Raw genomic sequence first — 8,738 nt, 5'->3', positions numbered from 1 at the left:
TTGTTTACGAATGGGAAAAACCCTAACGGCAAAAATCCCACCGGGTGATTTTCAGGTTACCACTCCCGAAACTCCACTATTATCAAATCAAGCGGTTACAAGTAAAGGAATCCCAAGTACCTTACCAATCTACAGTTGAACCCTTACCCCAATACCCAATTGGACTTGATTTGTAGTGACAGTCTCCACCTTTGATGCATGGCTCCCAAGTACGTGACTAACTAATGCGCGGATCCAAGTACGCGACTTCTGAACACCAACTGAGGAAGAATGGTTGGCTGCAAAGTTCTTCAGTTCATCCTTTATGATGAATAGCAGGAAGATGCTTGGTTACAAAACCCTATGGTGCAAATACACAGCAACTTCTTGATGGAAGATGAACTAGGTCAAGAACTTCGTCTGTTGATCACAATTTGCTTGAACAGCGATTGCTCAATGATAATGCAACTTGTGTCACCCTAGATGGCTCTTAAAATAATCCTTTTATATGTTTAGGGTTAGAAGAAAAGAAGGCCCAAAAACATATTCACGGATTCCAAGAAAATCAGATTGGAAATCTGAATTTTTAAATCTCGACAGATAGCAGGTGTCGAGGTAGCTGTCGAGGTAGCTGTCGAGCAGGTGTCGAGCTTTAAAAACTTTGCACTTCAGCTTGCTTTCTCTTGGACAGACTTGATGACTTCAACACTTGACCTTGAAACATTGTTTCTTGAAGTATTAAAAACACCTAGAACTACCCAATTACAAGTAGAGTGCGTTTTGTCAAAGGATTAGCCAATATACATAAATAAGTGACATATGTTCTTAAACAAGTTAAAACATATATGTCCTAACAGAATGGGTAAGCTGAAGCAGTTAACAAAGTCATAGTTAATGGATTGAAGAAGAGGTTGGACGATGCGAAGGGCAAGTGGGTTGAAGAGTTGCCACATGTGCTTTAGGCTTACAGAACTATGCCTCACAGATCTACTGGAGAAACCCCTTTTTCGATGACTTATGGCGCTGAAGCTGTCATTCCTTTGGAGACGGGGTTCCCAACTCTAAAAACTAGCTCATTCAGTCCGACTAGCAATGATAGACTTCTAGAAGCAGGCTTGGATTTGATCGAAGAAAGGAGAGAAAATGCAATGGTTCGACTGGCACATTACTAGCAGAAACTCAGGCAGGGCTATGATGCCAACGTAAAGCTAAGGCCCCTAGAACCCGGTGATTTGGTACTCAGGAAAGTCGTTGGCACTGCGAAAAACCCAACATGGGGGAAATTAGGACCAAACTGGGAAGGGTCATATCGTATTACTTCAGGGGTTGGCATTGGGGCATATTTCCTAGAGGACTTGGATAGTCATGTAATACCACGCCCCTGAAATGTAAATAACCTCAAAAGGTACTATTATTAATCGAATCATTTCTTTGGTCACTGTGATAATTTGTCATTCTTAATTGTTCTCTAAGTGTTTAAACTTAAATCCAGTCATGACTGTAGTCCTCGGACCAGATGATTTGGGTTAGTTAACACTCCTCATCAGTTCTCTAAGTGTTTAAACTTAAATCCAATCATGCCTGTAGTCCTCGGACCAGATGATTTGGGTTAGTTAACACTCCTTATCAGTTCTCTAAGTGTTTAAACTTAAATCCAATCATGCCTGTAGTCCTCGGACCAGATGATTTGGTTTAGTTAACACTCCTCATCAGTTCTCTAAGTGTTTAAACTTAAATCCAATCATGCCTGTAGTCCTCGGACCAGATGATTTGGGTTAGTTAACACTCCTTATCGGTTCTCTAAGTGTTTAAACTTAAATCCAATCATGCCTGTAGTCCTCAGACTAGATGATTTGGGTTAGTTAACACTCCTCATCAGTTCTCTAAGTATTTAAACTTAAATCCAATCATGCCTGTAGTCCTCGGACCAGATGATTTGGGTTAGTTAACACTCCTTATCGGTTCTTTAAGTGTTTAAACTTAAACCCATTCATGCCTGTAGTCCTCAGACTAGATGATTTGGGTTAGTTAACACTCCTCATCAGTTCTCTAAGTGTTTAAACTTAAATCCAATTATACTTGCAGTCCTCAGACCAGATGATTTGGGTTAGTTAACACTTCTTATCGGTTCTCTTAGTGTTTAAACTTAAATCCAATCATTCCTGTAGTCCTCGGACCAGATGATTTGGGTTAGTTAAATACCCCTTTGTGATTCTCTTTAAGTATTTAAACTTAAACCCAGTCATGCTTGTGACCCTCGGCCGAGGTGATTTTTTTGTTAGTTAATACTTTTGTGTTGCTATGAATACTGAAGGTTAACTTTAGAATGACTCTTGCCTGACATTCTTAACTGTATTTAATATCAACTCTAAACTATGCTAATATTCTTAGTGTTCGTGTGAAAAGATCTATCCAACTTTTATAATACTTGTTATGTTCATTACTTAACAGCAACTTTTATGTACTGTCCTCCTCAGAATCAATTTTAGTTATATATATTATTAGCCAGATCTAATGACTATGTTTACCTACGTTACCATAATTACAGAGTGAAGTTACTTGTAGCAAAAGTAAGCCATATGGTATGCATCAAATACACCAAAAGTAAAAGAGAAACTGTTTCATTGATCAAAAGAGGATAGTTTACAATCCCTTACATAGAAGGAAGACAAAAGAAAAAAAATAGTAAAAAAAAAAAAAAAAACTAAACTAAGTATCTAAGTTTCTGCTTGAGGGACCCTAGGATCGGCAGCCTAGCTTGTCCGAGTAGCAGCAGCTTCCGGGGCCTAGTCCTTGGGCTCTGAGGATGTTTTCTTTTTTTCCAAGCCCTCACCCATATCCTTGGGTGGCTCAGCTGGGGTGCTCTCATCACCTGGTTGGCCAGAATCCTTGGAAGGCTCAAGGGTGGTTGGAGGAGCTTAACTGACTAAAGGTTGCTCCGAGGCCTCTGGGAGTTGTGTTGGAGGAGGGGGATCAGACTCTGGGAGCTCTCGGATGTCTGGGACGTAATAAATGCTCCTAGGCAGCCTCAGTTCCGAGTCAGCAGACACCCCAGCAGCATCCAGTGTCTTGCCCCATGTTATATCGCAGTAGTCCTAGCTGACCGAGGCAAACTGCTCAGTAAGACCTTTTTCGGTCACCTCCACTCCCAGTTGGTAGGTAGCTTTCTTTTCGGCCTCGGTCGCCTCCTTGGCCAGCTGAGTGTCACTCTGAGCCTGCTTAGTAGCCTCCCTGGCCTTCTGGAGTTGGGCTCGAAGTTCCTTCACAAGAGCTTTCTTAGAGGCCAGATTGTTCTGAGTATCATTTAGCAGCTTGCGTTGGGCTTCGGCCTGGGTCTCAGCATTTTTGAGACCAACATTGAGGCTATCCCTTTCCTGGGTCACCCCTTTTAGTTGGTCCGAGATCTGAGAGACCTCTTCCTTTAAGCTGCCCAATGCTTTTTCCGCCTCGGACCTAGAGTGGGCCTCTGCTTGGGTTTCAACGTAGGCTTTTCGGTTCCACTCTTCGGCCACGAAGACTTGCTAGGTAATTTGAACAGTAAAGTAAAAGAGTTAGCATAAAGTATAGAAAATTAATATGCCAATCGAAGAGCTGGATAAGCACACTTACCATGGCCAGGTCCCTCTTCAGGGACATGAAAAGTTCATACTGGCTGAAGCGCCTGTATGACTCCATGTCTCGGGGGAGGAGCAGTGGTTGCTCTAAGGCTTCAGCTATCAGCCCCGCTCTACCCCCATCGTAGTTCCTAACAAAGGTCTCCCAGGAAAAAGGAACGCCATCTTGTTCCAATCTGGGAGACCACATGCGTTGCCCTCAGCACACGTTGGCCACAAGAGGCTCCTCCCTACTCTCCACAGATGAGGCCCTCTTACTCCGGTGGTCCCTTACCACCTTCTGTTGCTTTGTGGTTTTTTGTGGTACCACCACCTCCCGCTCCTCAGGCTCGAGAGGCCTTTTTTTCTTTAGGTCCGGTATTGGTTTCAAGGCCGGATCAAGAACCTGAGGTAGGGGTGGAGGTGGAGGTAAATTCACCACTGGTCGAAAATTCCCCGTCCCTTTGGACTTAGCCTTCTTACCTCTTGTCTTCAGCAGAAGCTTTAAGTCAGACATCTCTTCTTCCTCCGAAGAGTCCTCTGGGAGAGTAATTAGTAGAAGTGGTTGGCAGACACTGGATTGCCTATCGGCCTCCTCCTCGAAATCTGAGGAGGGTATTACCTGCAGTCCCCCTGAAGCTTCCCCTTCAAATTTAAACTTGTCTATCTATTCCTCTAGCGAAGAGGATGAAAAGCCGACCCTTTCTCCTACGACCACTGGCTCGATTGGGACTTGTTGAACTAGTCGGATTAGCAATGGAACACCCTGTGGGTTGGGGTGTAGAATGGGCTCAAGGTCGTATGGTGCTAAAAAGTGTCGCCGAGCGACGTCTATTCGCCAAAGCCGGTGATCACCTTGTGTAATGGCGTTGCCTGCCGGCTGGATATCTGCTTTCTTGGGTGTATAGCCGAGTATAAGTGGGATGGATCGGACCTGTCCGTCTTCACTCACGAATATCTCGGAGCGTAGTAGATAATTAAGGGCGGCGGTGTTGGTAAGGCTGAGCCGAGGAGTAGTATGTGCCTTATCTGTAAAAAAAAAAAAAAAAACAAACAAACAAACAAACCCGGTCAGAAGATTGAAATATGACGGCATAAAAAACAGGTTATGAAGAATGAAGATCCTAAGACTATTGTTAGAAATCCTAAGTCTAGGAAGTCACACCTGGCTCTCCTGGCTCGGTCGGACAGTGTAGACCGTCATGCCATGCGCCCGAGACGATTAAATAGTCGTCTTTCATCCCTTTATTTGATTTGGGAAGGTAGGAGAACAATCTAACGATATCGGATCGGGATTTAAGATAGTATCCCGCCCCTTTTTGGCTATGACACTCATACATATATACCAGGTCATGCCAGGTCAACCCTAATCCTAATTGTTGGTTCAAGGCATCGATAGCTCCTAGTATCCTAAAAGTGTTGGGCACGCACTGCTCAGGAGAGAGCCTATGGTTGCAAAGGTAGTTCAAGGTGATGGAACCCATTGGGAGGGTTATTCCCCCTTCGATGAAGGCTATCATTGGGATAACGACCTCTCCCTCTCTTCGGGCCGTTAGTATCCACTCCGGAGGGCAATATCTCAGATTCACCCCCCGCGGCATGCCATAATTTCGCTTAAATTCCTCTATCAACGCCGGACTATCGACGATATGTTGGAATTTACCCATTTTTAGAGAATGATTGAAGCAGTGGCCAGAAAACGGGTTTCGAAGGTAGAAAATACTAGCCGAGAAGAAAATAAAGGACCAAAAGACGCCGAAACTTACACAGACAAGTGTGGAGAACAATCCCTGGACTCGAGATGGACTCTTGGTAGAGCCTAGAAGGAAAGAAGACAGAAAATCGAAGAAGCTTGAAGGGTTTTGAATGAATGAGCTCACTGGGTATTCTGAGGATGCGTAAAGTAAAGAAAAATAACCTCCTCTGAGGGTTTATATACGGGGACAGGTGAAATGGTGTAATTCATCCCGTCCAAATCCCGAAGAAGAAACCTGTCCATTGGATCAACAACCCACCGTTGGATGCAAAAGACAAAACGCCGCCTAGAGTAATTAATACAACGCTTTGGGAATAACTGACAACGACAATAATGAAGCGCTTGTCTTTATGCTCGTGCACGTGTAAACTGGGATATTTACGAGTTCTCCCTTTTAAACTTGTTTATTTTTATTTCTTTTTCCTTACGTGGCAGGTCAAAATCTTATTCTTTCTCCTCGGATGCGAGGGAAAAATTAAAATTTTAAGGGGCTATTGTGGGTGGAAAAAGGCCCAATCTAACATAGTGGGCCTAGAGCCCCATGTAAGGGTTACTGTGCGTCCAAAGAGAAGGAGAGGTAAGGGCAAGGCCCATCTGGAAGAGGGACCCCCAGAAAGAAAAGTGATTACAATCCGAAGAGATCGCCTTTTGTCCGAAGAGGTTATACTCCTCTAACGCGAATAGTATAGATCAATTGAACATATAAAAGGTCAAAATGATCTTCCGAGGACTCATCCTGATCAAGATAAGCTCTGGGTATATCTAGAGAAGATAAGAATGAGGAAATATCTAAAGGAAAAGCTGCTACCACCGCATTTAAGGCACTGCAGCAACTTCTCTGGCCGCATTTATGTGAAGAAGACCTCTGAACAGTGTATCCTCACCTACCGCCACTCACTCAGAGCTAAAGGAGATGCTTGACATGACATATACTCAAGTAGGCTCACGGATAAGGTACAAGTGGACGATGGAGATGAGGAGAAGGGAGGTTATATAAAGGAAAGAAGCTCCTGAGAAAGGGGAGAGGGGAGAAGAAAACAAAAAAACTTTAGTGTAACTCCAAGATCTGTATTCACCACATAATCAATAATATACCTCTTCGGACATCAATTCTTTACGTGTAAATTTATGTTTGTTTATGCTTGAGGGTTGTGATTAATTGTTGTCGATTTCATAATCAGCTTAGCTCTTTTACCCATTCTCTACAAATTCATTGTCTTGGGCTTGGGCCACAAATCCTAACCCTACATCAGGTTATTCGAAATTTCCCCAAGAAAATCAAGAATCTCTTTCCAAAGAAACACTGAAAAATGACAACGCGATGCAAAAATCCAAATGAATCTAGCCATAAAAAAACAGACAAAAAAAAAAAAAAAAAAAAAACCCAGCATATTTTGGGAAACCAAACAAAAACTTTTCCTGAGAAACCCAAAACAATAATTAATGAGCAAAACCAACAACCAAAATACTTGAAATACAATTGTGGGGGGAGAAAAACCCAGCCCAGCTTATTCGGCCCAAGGCCCTAAAAGAGGAACATTCTTCATCCGAGGAGATGAAGCCTTCAGTCGGAAGCCCACGCCAATGGGGGATGCCTGGAGACGAACACGTATACCATCCGAGGAGATGCTCATACGTCCGAGCAGTCATGAGTCCTCGGATCCGAAGAGGTTTGATCAAACGCGAGTATGGGAGGTTCAAGTGATCTATTTGACAAGTGTAAGGAGGGAGAGGAACCTCGAACACACATGAAGATAACAGCAACAGGGGAATATCAAGGAGGCGTACTTCAACCACCACATTTAATGCCCTGTACCTACCTTTCTGGCCGCATTTATGTGGACAGGACACCTGAACGGTGCTTTCTCAGCTACCGCCACTCACATAAGGCTAAAGGTGGGATGATGGGACATGTACTCGAGTGGATGCCTGGATGATGAACAAGTGGACGGAGGAGATGTAAGAAGGTAATGCTATATAAGGGAAGGGTACCTCTGATGGAAGGGGATCGAAAAACAGGAGAGAGAAAGGGTACCTTAGATGGTTGTAGCTCCAGCAATTGTAACCCTTGATTATCAATGAACAACTTCTCTTCGGACAGAGTACTCATATTAGTCCGAGAGCACATTAATTCAACTTCTCTCATTGGTGTTGCTGTTTAATACTGTCATTTTCATTATTTGCCTAGCCCTTTCGCCCACTCTCTACAAAATTTATTGTTTTGGGCTCAGAGGGTTCCAAATCCATACCTCCTTGGGCTTGGGCCGCAAAAACTGACCCTACAATTGGCGCCGTCTGTGGGAAGAGCTTGTGCAAGAGTGAAAACAACAGTTGATGATGGCGGGACAAGGTGAACAGCAAGCAGAATCCAGGGCGTCCCAACACATGGACCATTTCGCCAACCTGGAGGGAAGGCAAAATCGTGAGGGTAGCGTACACACAGTGCGCCTTAGCCAGGGCCAATCGCAGAGCGGAATTCACATGTCCCATGCAAAGGGGAACCGCGACTTGCAACTGGAAATAGAAAAACTAAAGAGAGAGCTGCGCCATGCAAAGAGGAAACGGGCTTCCTCGTATTCTGAGGATGATCTTGATGATGAGCGAGATGTCTCTTATCAGCACAAATCCAAAACACCAGCCAGCGAGTCCTACACTTGTGAGGAGGAATCCCATCGTAAGAGACAACGTAGAAGTCCATCACACGAGGACATGGAGAACGATGCCATGAACAGGGCTTTGAACCAGATATCTGAGTCGCCTTTCACGCGCAGGATAGAGGGGGCTAGACTCCCTCGGCGTTTTAACCAACCAACGTTCACCATCTATAATGGTAAGACTGACCCCGTGGAGCATGTGAGTCATTTTAACCAAAGGATGGCTGTCTACGCCAGAGACGAAGCCCTGATGTGCAAGGTTTTCCCTTCCAGTCTAGGGCCTGTGGCCATGAGGTGGTTTGACGGTTTGAAGGCAGGCTCCATCAACTCCTTCAAAGAACTCACTCAGGCATTCGGTTCCCGTTTTGTTACATGCCGAAGAGCGGTCAGACCTGTTTCTTCCCTGCTATCCTTATTCATGCGGGAAGGTGAATCCTTGAAGGCATACTCAGATAGGTACTGGGAAATGTTCAATGAGGTGGAAGGTAACAATGATGCAATGGCCCTCAGCACATTCAAGCTCGGCCTCCCTACTGATCACGGTTTGAGGGCGTCTCTATCTGGCAAACCGGTTGCAAACGTGCGTCAGTTAATGGACCGCATAGAGAAGTATAAAAGGGTTGAAGAAGATCAGCAGCAGGGCAAGGGAAAAGACAAGGTTATCTCTCAGGAGAGGAGGGATTCGCGGTCGGACCGCTACAATTACAATAAACCGCGAAGGGATTTTGCCGGGCAATTGGGATCGATGAATCCTCA

General features: G+C 44.5%; 1 pseudogene; it reads left to right on the top strand.

Moving 5' to 3' along the window:
* The first annotated feature begins 7,665 nt into the window (after positions 1–7,665).
* The window catches only part of LOC112013974 (ferric reduction oxidase 7, chloroplastic-like), a 17,314-nt pseudogene continuing 16,241 nt past the window's right edge, over positions 7,666–8,738 (top strand).

Source organism: Quercus suber, unplaced genomic scaffold, assembly GCF_002906115.3.
Source record: "Quercus suber isolate HL8 unplaced genomic scaffold, Cork oak 2.0 scaffold_870, whole genome shotgun sequence".
NCBI lineage: Eukaryota > Viridiplantae > Streptophyta > Magnoliopsida > Fagales > Fagaceae > Quercus > Quercus suber.
The sequence above is the reverse complement of the archived record's forward strand: the minus strand, read 5'-3'. Positions and strand labels throughout refer to the sequence as shown.